Source organism: Thamnophis elegans, chromosome 4 (assembly GCF_009769535.1).
Source record: "Thamnophis elegans isolate rThaEle1 chromosome 4, rThaEle1.pri, whole genome shotgun sequence".
Taxonomy (NCBI): Eukaryota; Metazoa; Chordata; class Lepidosauria; order Squamata; family Colubridae; genus Thamnophis; species Thamnophis elegans.
The window spans coordinates 39585652-39591651 of record NC_045544.1 but is presented as its reverse complement, the minus strand read 5'-3'; the positions used below and the strand labels follow the sequence as shown (position 1 = coordinate 39591651).

General features: G+C 37.7%; 1 non-coding gene across 1 annotated transcript; it reads left to right on the top strand.

The window, feature by feature from the left end:
• Positions 1-202: 202 nt before the first annotated feature.
• On the top strand, positions 203-274 carry TRNAE-CUC. Its single transcript has one exon. It is a non-coding gene; the product is annotated as a tRNA-Glu (tRNA).
• The last annotated feature ends 5726 nt before the right edge of the window (positions 275-6000 follow it).

Below are 6000 nucleotides of genomic sequence, written 5' to 3'. Positions count from 1 at the left end.
CATAAACTTTTATCTTCAGAATAAACCTACCTACCTACCTACCTACCTACCTACCTACCTACCTGTCATCTATCTATTGAAAAGTAGCAACAACTGACCCTACATTAGAACAATTGAGGCTATATATTGAAACAGCCAAGTAAGAGTGTAACAACTTTTTTATTCTATTGATATGCAGCAAACATCATCATAACAAACAACTTCCCTGGTGGTCTAGTGGTTAGGATTCGGCGCTCTCACCGCCGCGGCCCGGGTTCGATTCCCGGTCAGGGAAAGAATTTTTTTCCGCACCCATTAAATCTAATCACCGAAAAGACTTTAAAGGCTTCTTGCCTTTTAAAACCAGGAGTAGAAATGCTTCATTTCACTCTTCTTTGGTAAGAAAGGCAGGGTTTCTTTAGACTCGGTTTTGCTTAATGTTCGCTAGGTGAACAATTTCTCTGCTGCAACGTTATTTCCTAGACTTTCAAGAATAAATATATCTTCTTCAGGTTTGGATTTCAAACGTCTAATGGAATACAGTCTTTACAATTTTTTTCAATTTAATGAACTCCATGAAATTGATTAGATATTTCTCGGGCATGTATTTGATTTTAAGCTTTGTACAGAGGACTTTAAAAATAGGAAACAATAGGTTTCCTATTGTTAGGAATCCCAAATTCTTAGTGCAGGATAAATTGTTTTTCCTCTGTTACTTGAAAGCAATGTTTTTTTCACCTCGGCAATTTTAAGATATGGGGACTTCAACTCCCAGAATGTCTTTGGGACCCTGGGAACTCTGGGAATTGAAGTCCACGCATTTAAAAGTCGTTGAAGATGAGAAAGCAACTTAAACAAAGCTTTAAAGTATTGTCCCCTGCTTGCAGCATAGCTAGGGGAAAACAACAAAATTAGTTAGCCTTAATAACCGAGTTGGTATTTTCAGTGTAAAATGAAAACCAAAAAAGTCTCTCTGATATAAACGATCCTGTTATATGTCTGTTACATTTTAGATATTAGAAAACACAGACTGGGGATTAGAGATAAGCAACCATTTTCATTTCTGTTGCTGTTCGGGGCTCATTATAACCTATAAGTAGGATATAACCTTAAATTATATTTTATATTTTGCCTTTCTAAGAGCTCAAGTTTCATGTATATATTATCTGCTCCAAATAAATCCCATTAAATGTAATAATTGCCAGATAAAATTGGCTGGCAGATATTTTGAGTCCCGTTAGTGTGATGCATCATGGTGGCATTAAGCTTTTCTCAGGAAAAGCTCGGAGGCCATGTATTGTCTGTGGAAGCAAGTTTCTGTTTATACCCATGTACAGTACTGGCTGAAGAATATATTGTACCCCTCGGCCACATGGAGTGATTGTGCCACCAGTGCAAACATTTGCATTTTTAAATGATTTGAAGGAAAAAGAGATGATGTTGACGCTCCCTGAGCTTCTGTACCTTAGGCCAATTCTTGCTCAGTGTTAGCCTAAACCTGGCCCTGAACTTAAATACTTGCATGGAAGCCACAGCTCCTTTGCTTTTCCTCATAAGGGGTAAAGTCACAGCTGTTTCTTGCCTCTTTGCTTGCTTTAAATGATGTTTGTAAAAGAGAACTTCTCACTATGACATAAAGTGTCCCCCTCACTCTGCACTTCAGGATTCCAAACAGCATTAAAGCAATTTATTTGAATCCTCTTTGAATGCAGGCAAAAGTCATCCAGCTGAGTAGAGTTTGCATTTGGTGTCATAACTCTTGCTCAACAGTGGAGGCACCCAAATCCCTGGGAGGGAGCTCTAAGTCACAGTTCTTTAATTTTTTTAGTGAATGTTTTTTTTCTAAACGCTCTCCCCTTACCCTCCATAAAATGATTAAGAGAAACATATTTGGTGTAAAGTCTCTATTGTATGAAACTCCGTAACTGATTGAGAGATGCAGAAAGCATCTTAATACCATGGGCAAGTCAGTGGAGCTCAGCTTTCCTTGAATCATTTTAAATGTGGCATACAGTCTCCATTTCCCTGGAGTTTTAAATCTCTTGCTGATGTAACCACGACAGAGGCTGTTTATACATCCTTGCCTTAATGTTTTCTGGAATTAGTAGCCATTTTGTAATATCAATGAGACCCTACAGAATTTGACCTTGTGGCTTTAAGCTTTGAGGTCACCTTATCCAAGTATTTCTGCTATTCACATTCTTCCTTTTTTGACTAATATATCAGTTCCAATCCTGAACATTTAATACACTGTTTTTAATGTGCCATTTGCAGATAGTCCTTGTCTTACAACCATCCATTAAAAACCACCTGAAGTTACAACAGCACTGAAAAGAGTGGTTTTGACTGGTCTTCGCACTTATGACTATTGCAGCAGCCCCATGGTCACATGATCTGTGCTATGGGGAGAGAGGCTGGTTGGAAACACTGAGTAGAGTTTTCAACACAGCTAGTGTAAATTTACACTTCTCTGAACAGAAAAGCAGCGCAGTCAGTAGAATTGCTGCATAGTTTTCAGTTTGAGCATCAACTCAGCCAAGGAATGGGATCCTCCCTCTCTCCCCCACCCCCCAAAGACAAGATGCAGGGCAAGAGCAACAAGAACGTAGAGGACGAAAAAGATAGAGGGTTTTTAACAAAACCAGTTCAAAAAACCAAAACCAGTTCAAAACTGAACTGTGGTTCAGTTGCCAGAATTACCCTCTTTTAGCTTGGTGCAGTGGTCTTTTCGATGAAAAGCTTGATAGATTTAAAGAAGAAAAATGACTCATAGTTCCCTGGTGGTCTAGTGGTTAGGATTCAGCCCGAGGTTCGATTCCCGGTCAGGGAAACAGTATTTTTAAACCCCATACCTCCAGAATGCCTCTTTTTCTTCCATTTGGGGCAATAATGTATAATATGTATTGTGTTTTTTTTTCTTATAAGGAAAAAGGAGGGAGTGAAAAATAATGTGCATTACATTTTTATTTAGATAACATGTTCTAGTTATGTTTATCTGAAAGGAAGACTGTCTTACTGGATATACTTTTTAAAATGAAAAAAAAAATATCTATGGAAGGGATGTTTCTCCTTTCTATTTTGAGAATGTAATGAAAAGCTAAAATGACCTTTTCTGTCTTCTATCTTGTCTTAAATTCATGACTGAATTCCTTTGGGGTAATTTACTACCTCCTGTTCAAGTTCCTCTGTAGTTTTTGAAAACAACTTTTTGCTTCTGTTGTGTACCACAATGAAGCTTTACTCTTAGGCAAGATAGTCAAATCTTCAGCCTACTTACTTTCATTTTTAAGGCTCCCTATTCAATAATAGCATGGCAAACAAAAATGTTGCAACCAAAATTTCTGCTGTTTGTGCTAGAGTCATCCCAGAAAAAAGGGTGTTATACATTTGCTTGTAAGCATGTGTACAAAGGAAGAAATAAAAATAAGGATAAATGAATGCAATGCAGTGGAACACAATGCTCTATTACTTGCAATTCTTTTTCCATTATTAAGTTCAAAAAGAAGCTTTCATTGTACAATAGTATTCTGAAACACAGGAAGTCTTTTCTATTAAATCATCATCATGTTGATATTCCATGAGTTTTTCATGAGACCCAAGAAAAACCATGATCAAATCCTAGATGAAGTGATTCTCCGTGAGATTAATCAGGAAATCTCCAGAAAAGAAATTATGATTCCAGATGTCAAAAATTGGGAATGAGAAGCATGGATTCACTGGAATCTTAGTTGTGGTGGTTCGAACCATATTTATAGTTTATTTCATCTTTTCGTAAGGATATTGAATTGAAATCCATCTTTTTAAATTGATGCAGCTTTTATACATGCTGCATATTATACTTGAAAACCAGGAAAAGCCAGTGATGGTTGGTGACTAGAGTCAAATATGCATGAAGTTAATTGGGAAAGAGAAACAACACTTTTTAAAAATTTAAACTGCTTTTTAATGCGTTCCCATTTTAATTCTTTGTGCTGTTTTACTAATTGCACACTGCCTTTCAGTTCATTGGTATCCACTAGTTCTTCCAATTGCTTCCAATTACATTTTTGTGTACTTTAAAACAAATACATATATATTGCAATAAAAAAAGTTTATGTAAGCAAGATAAAAATTAAATACCCAGCATATACAGGTAGTAGAAAAACACCAATCAACTTGACTTTAAAAAGCCTTCACCTGTATGGATCATAATAATGCAATATTTTGAAACAACCTTTCCAAAATGCACAGTCCACACTATGTTGCCTCTGGGGTTTGGCAGCTAACAGCTGCAGTAGGAGTAAGAGAATTGAGTCATAATCATATTATGGCCACCCTTTCTTCATCTAAAGTGTTTAAACTGTTTTCAAAAGTACACATTGCAAAGCCCATTAAAATAATAGAAGTTTTGGGGGACTTTTTAGAAGTTTAGGAAGTTAGATTAGCAAAAGTTAGATTTTGAATTCTTTGGTTGACATATATTCTGTACAGTATTATGAAAAATGATGGCTATTATTACACCAATAATAACTTTATTTAGTAGTGGTTTTTAAAGCCTAAGGCAGGTGTTTTCTCTGTTCTCCTCTTTTATAGCAAAAATGCAGTAAGTATCCTGAGAGCCATTTGCTGGAATTCTAGTAAAAATATTGGAGTATTCCAGAAGGGGGCACACTAGTCCCATAATGCAAGCTTCTGATTGCTGCCTCCTCAGAAAATCTGTACATTTTTTTCCTTTCAAATCACATGGATTTGACATAGTAATGAAGGTTTAGTTGGGAGGGGGGATCAGGTTTCATATCTGAAGCTTATGTTTAAAATAGTTCATAAAATAAATATTGCATAAGAACAATAAGACATTTGTGTGATTAATGAACATATTTTTGGAAATACACTGTAAAGGAAATGTTGGCTTGGCTGTCCCAGCCCTAATATATATTTTCTTCCCATCTCTGCAGTGAGGAACAGGGAACTTTTCTGTTTTACTAAGAGCACATAATCTGGGGTCATTAAAATTATCCTAAATTATAGGACATGTTATTCTTAGTTCTTGGAGATCAGCTGCTGTGGGTTCCACCACAAAACCGTGGAGGACAAAATCGCGCTCGACGAAAGCGCGCATTTGACGTCATCACAGCGCGACGAAAACATCGCGCTGTGATCGAAAAATGTAAAAATAAAGCGAAAACCTTACCCTAACCCCCCCAAACCTAACCCTAAACCTAAACCTAACCCTTAACCTAACCCTAAATCTAACCCTAAACGTAACCCTTAACCTAACGCTAAACCTAATGCTAACCCTTAACCTAACGCTAAACGTAACCCTAACGCTCTAAACCTAACCCTAACCCTTAATCTAACCCTAACCCTAACCCTAACCCTTACCTTTATGTGAATCGGCTTGCTTTAATTTTAATTTTATTTCAATTTTTAATTTTTTTCGTCACGCTGTGATGACGTCAAATGCGTGCTTTCGTCGAGCGCGGTTTTGACGGGTCACGGCTGCGGTGTAACATAAAGGACTTCTGGCTAGAAATAAGTAGGTCATATCTTCATCAGTTAGCTATCTATAAGGTAATAGTAAAGGCTTATCCTTTCCAGTTGGGTCTGAGGTGCAGGTGCTCATATCCGTTTCCTAGCCAAGAGAGCCAGTGTTGTCCAAATACACTCAGTGACCATGTGGCCAACTTTGACCATACACCAAGGCACACAAAAGGTTGTTACTTTCCAACTGAAATGGTATCTATTTATCTACTTGTATTTGCATACTTTCAACCTGCTAGGTTGGTAGGACCTGGGGCAGGAATGGGAGCTCACTCTACGGGTAGTTGGGTATCGAACTGCCAATCTTCCAGTTGATAAACCCAACATCTTAATCTCTACCCCACCATGGTTCTCAGTTATCTAGGCTTGAAAAATCTAAGATTTGCGTAATCCAGTGATGGCGAACCTATGACACGCGTGTCAGTGCTGACACGCGTAGCCATTTGGGGTGACACGCACAGGATTTCATGCGATTCATCCTCGGCTCCTGCACGGCCGCCG